This window comes from Spinacia oleracea, chromosome 6 (assembly GCF_020520425.1).
Source record: "Spinacia oleracea cultivar Varoflay chromosome 6, BTI_SOV_V1, whole genome shotgun sequence".
Lineage (NCBI taxonomy): Eukaryota > Viridiplantae > Streptophyta > Magnoliopsida > Caryophyllales > Amaranthaceae > Spinacia > Spinacia oleracea.
Window position 1 is genome coordinate 64373171 of NC_079492.1, and position 5461 is coordinate 64378631.

At 39.6% G+C, this 5461-nt stretch overlaps 1 non-coding gene across 1 annotated transcript; it reads left to right on the forward strand.

Moving 5' to 3' along the window:
• Window positions 1–825: 825 nt before the first annotated feature.
• TRNAL-AAG (transfer RNA leucine (anticodon AAG)) lies at window positions 826–906 on the forward strand. The gene has a single exon. It is a non-coding gene; the product is annotated as a tRNA-Leu (tRNA).
• The last annotated feature ends 4555 nt before the right edge of the window (window positions 907–5461 follow it).

The following is a 5461-nucleotide window of genomic DNA, read 5'->3' on the forward strand; positions in this document are numbered from 1 at the left end:
AATAAATATTTGTTTTCTATACATAAACGATTAATAAAATAGGATATAAAGTTATAAAAATAGATATTTTAAGGGAAAAGTTTTTGGCGGGAAAAATTTGCATTAGGAAGTGACACATATCGTTCCTACTGTCTGCTTTAGTATAACACTAGATTAGATCCCGTGCACGCACGGATTTTGATAATTTTTTTCACAAAATATTTAACTGATTATCTTCTAAACTATTGTATAGTTATAACATTTTTAACATATACTCGTTTAAATTTATTCATTTAATGTGCATATTTAAAATGCTAATATGGTAATTTTATCAAAATATTGAGTGATATATTTTCCATTATTAATATAACGATTTGACTAAAATATTACAAATGTAGAATAATTATTATTACGTCGTATCTATTAGTACCATAATTTATAAACTAAATTTCGTTTCCATACATAAATAGTTTATAAATAAAGGTAGAGAATAAAATAAAATAAAATAGATACACTTTTTCTGGGAAAGTGGTTTTTGGCGGGAAAAAATCGCACCAGGAATTGACACGTGTTATTCCTGGTGTTTCTTTTAGTATATAGTAATAGATAATAGAAAATTTATGTATTCTGATAGCTATAAATGCCACTTAGGACTTCCTAATTTACCTTTAGTATAAATCGATAGTGAAACAGTGTTGTATAGCTAAACAAATTGGCTTGTTTTTTATTTACTTAGTCTAGCTAAACACGAGTTGGTTTTATAGTACATAGTTACGAAGTTCACAATAACATTTGAAAACAGACAAGAACTTATAAAAACGTTGTTTTATAATATAATACCAAACAGTTGATATGGCCGAGTTGGTCTAAGGCGCCAGATTAAGGTTCTGGTCCGAAAGGGCGTGGGTTCAAATCCCACTGTCAACAATTAAGATGTTATTTTTTGGCAGTAGCAATATCTCTTCCTAATACGGAGTACTTGGTACATAGTTTTCCATCGGGGAGAACTAAATCGGCCGGATTCATTAAGTACTCTAAGAGGACATAAACGAATGGTGACTTATGGAAAATGTATATTTGGTGTTCCGGATGTGGAGTAAGAACTACTGACCGTGGAATAGTGAACTTTTTCTAGGATCGCCGAATCTCGTTTTTCTCTTTTTCGAAGGTTGTAAACACTCTTTTCAATCCTTCTGTCATGTTCTATTCTTTCAAAATTTCTACTCTGAACTAATTCGTCCCATTTTTTGTGTTGTCACTGTTGTTTTCAGGTTTTTCAATTTCTTACCATTGGTGTCGATTGGTTGCTTTGTTAATTTCACTCTTCGGAACTTTGTAGGTACCTATTTTTCTGCCCTTTTTTGTTTCTTTTTCCTCTTTGAATATTTTCGCCAAACTGGAGGGGTAGGCATGGTTAATCCTTTGGGTGGGGGTGAACCTTCTTCTTCTCACCCTTCTCAGTGCACTTCCTGGGTCGTCCCCCATCGTTTTAACCATAGTAGGCCAATATTAGGCCTTCTTCAGAATCTGCGTTTTGTCATACGACCACTCGCGAATTGTACGACGAGGGTATGAGTCAACGAGAGAGAGAGAGATAGATAGATAGATAGATAGAGAGAAAGAGAGAGAGAGAGAGAGAGAGAGAGAGAGAGAGAGAGAGTTGCTTTTCACCAGATGTGTGCACGAATGGAGAGGGAGTTACAGCCTCACGTTCATAATGTTCCTCATTCATAACCCATCTTGGATGTCTCTCCAATTTCTGTGCGATACCACATTCGATCTTTTCGGGTATTTATGGTACATGTCGGTAGGGGTTATGGGGAGTATGGTACTAACACTGGCAACTTTGGTGTTTCTTTTGGTCAGGCTGAGACGATGGCATTAGAACCAGATGCCGGTACCAGTGGCCGCCGACCTGGTAAGGAGCACGTTGAGGATTATGATAACGCCGCCACCGGTGAATATTCAGAAGGTGACTTAATTTTGGAGGGATCGCAAGATAATGGGGGTGATGGTGATCGCGTTGTAAATGATGGCGATAGGGCTACTGGGTTAGATGATGCTGGTACCGATGGCACTGATATTGCCGATATTCCTGGTGATGATGATGCCGGCATCGACTTTGATGATGACGATCCATCCGTTATTATAGTAGCTGAGGTTCTTGCTGATGAGGTTGAGGAAGAGCCCATTTTTACCGATGAGGAGTCTGATAAGCATAGAGTGCCTTGTATTTCGCCTTCAACCAATGCTGCTTTTAAGACTAAAATTTTGACGACCTGGAGCGATCTCATCATAAAAAAGAACTACGAGGTGCATGGCTCCACTTTTCTTGGTATGTCGGCTGGGTATCGCCTAAAAGTGCCACCTGAGAATGCAATCGTACTTGAATGTCCTCCCGACCATATTGCTATAACGCGAAACATTTCGACTTTGGGTTTCGTTTTCCTTTGCACCCTTTTATTGTAAAATATTTCGAGCAGGGAATGTTTGTCTTGCTCAAGTTACTCCTCCCACCATCAGAAATGTTATTGCATACGCCTGGTTATGTCTATTTAAACAATGTCCTTTAACCTTGAATTTGTTTGTGGCTCAAAAGGGACGGTGAGAGTGGTTGGTTTTCTATTTACAGCTCACCAAAAAGGAAGACAGTGCACCCCATTTTATCCAGCTATAAAGACTGGCAACACCGTTTTTATTTTGTTCAAATGCCTGATGACTTCCCTCTTAGACATACTTTTCATTAACCTCGACCGAGGATGGGTCAATATAACCAACATGATTTGGGCCGTCATAAGAAAAAGGACTATAAATATTTGGAGTGCGATCTTCTTGATGTTGGCCTTAGCAAAAAACAGGTCGTTAACCGCAACTAGCTTCCTAATGCTAATTGTGTATTAGGCAACCAACCTTTGTCTGCTGCCGTCCTTTCCTCTACACATTCTTTTGGTAACATCTTTTACATACGTCTATTATACGCTACCGTATATTTATTCACTTGGTTTTTAACCCTGCGCATGTTTTCTTAATGCAGGTACCCTCACTTTGAACAAAGAGATTTTTGGTTTTGACGATAAGTGGAGGGTATTGGATACGCCGTCGGCGAATCCAAAAACTAGAATCGAGACAATAGCCACTTATTCCACATGAGCTTCCAGTCGTCGTTTTGCTGCAACCGTTGCTAGAAACCAAGTGAAAAAATATATCATTCAATCTACTTCAACTGTTGCTGCCAGCTCTAAACCACATCTTGTCGCCGATATGCAGGTCTAACTCAACAGGTTGTGGTGGTCTTCGCCCGAAGATAACTCCACGAGCCGACATCCGCGTTGATCCTACTGTGAGGGGGTCGGAAAAGACGTGTTTAGGGTCTCCTCTTTACCTTCCCTCGTGGACGTGGCAAGCAATATTAAGTAAATTGGACTAATTGTGGGCATTAGCCTCTTTTTACTAGACCATGAAATCGTCATTCAGTTTTTAACGACAATGAGAAAAACTGACAAAACCCGGTTATTGTGATACCGGAGTAGCACCTTTTGTGCTTAGGATCCGGTATTTGACCCCAACGGCCTTAGGTTCCCTTGTGATCCCTGGTGTGGAGATCGGTCAACGTACATCCAGCGGAGCAGAGATTGAGAGTTCAAGGGACATTTACTAATACAGGGAGTTCCCAGTATTAGCCCATGCGGCGGTCCTTACTAGTTCAATGTAACGAAGAAGGGACATGCATTATATTACATTACTAATCTGAATTGATTTTAGTGCACAAGTAATAACTAACAAACATCGATATGATGATTTAGATTAATTTCAGGTACCTAACAATAATCCAGATTGTCAAAAGAATATCTTATTAGGCGTGATAAATAATCAAATTATGTTTAACAAATTTGTAGGGTTAAGAAAGAAATAAATAGAATATGGCACATACGTTACAATATAGCCTAGGCTATATTGCAGTTCTCAGACACTAACCACTTGTCTTTACTAGCTTTCATTTTCCGCAACGTACTTCCCTCGACTTGACTATACTCTTGGGTAGGATCCAGAACTTACTTAAGGCTTGGGAATCGGCTATAATTCTGGCAGTTATTCGGCAGTAATGGCAGATTCAGATACTTATAAGGACAGAATTATGCTTAACAAGAGTTAATACGGAAGAACTATTGTGAATATGGGACGATTACGTATGCTTACAGAAGGCTTATTGAGACTTTAGGCTTAGGATTGGATCTCGGGTATAGTATGAGAATTATATTCAGTGCCTTTAATCCGGTGGTTTGAGGCTTTATTTATAGTAGAAAGTGTCGTGGGAGATAAACGTTTTAGCAGTTTGAGAACCCACAAAATACACATGTGTGCAAGAAATATCTTGCGCCAAACAACTTGGCGTGAGAAATATCTTGCGCTTCAGCTCATGCGCCAGACTTATCAAGCTTAGCGTTAGATAAGATTCAGAGTCCGAATTTGGATTGGATTGAAAAAAGGGCGTGAGAATAATTCTTGCGCCTGGATTTTGGCGCGAAAGTTTGTTTGTGTTGGGCCCTGTGCGCAAGAAAAGTATTGCACACGTTTTCTTATCCACGCATTTATTCAATTTTATTTCGGTTTTATTCCAGATCGAAACTCCTTTTACACTTTTCAATATTATTTCGATTTATCTCCAATTAAAACTCTTTTTTAAGCTTTTCAATCCTTTTAGGGGTTTAGTTGGCGTACAACACTACCCTTAGGTGTAAATCTATCTCGGACGGTTACTATACTTATTTAGCAGCTGCTTAGGGTGGAAGTTACTAAAAATAGTAATTACTATAAATGGAAATATGGGATTAGGGAATGAGTCAGTCAGTCTTGGGACGTACCTTTCTTGACCAGGAATGCTTTGACAAGTGGATGTTTGTTTCATCATTGAACTTACCGCTTCTAGCTTGGGGGTTAAATGTAGGCGTCTACACCTACCAAGAAGTCCAAGACTGATGTTAACGAGAGCACATCTGTTGCAGCCAACGATGACCATGACAAGCCCTTGGATCAGAATGTGGGTAAGACTGGGGAATCCAATGCTGAAAAACTACCTTCTCCTCAGCCGTCCCTAGAGATTTTGTGGCATGACTTTTCTACCGGCCTTACTGGCCTTCTCCTCAGCAGTCTCCTGGCCTTGAGCAGCACTATCAGTAAGGCCGGTAGAAAAGTCATACCACAAACGCCTGAACTACGTGTTTCCCTTGAGAATCGATAAGATCCCGCCAGAAATGCAGCCAAGGTTTGGGCCGCCTGGATCTGCTGCTCACCATGGCGTTTGTCACAATCTTAGACACAATGGGGGGTCGGTGTGCTGCTCACCATGGCGTTTGTCATACTAAGGGCTTCAAAGAGGACGATTGGGATGAATTTGAGGAGGATTATGAGGATAATAAGTTGTTTAAGAAACCCACCGACTTCAAACCCTAAGAACAACCTGAAGAGATTATTCGTAATGCTG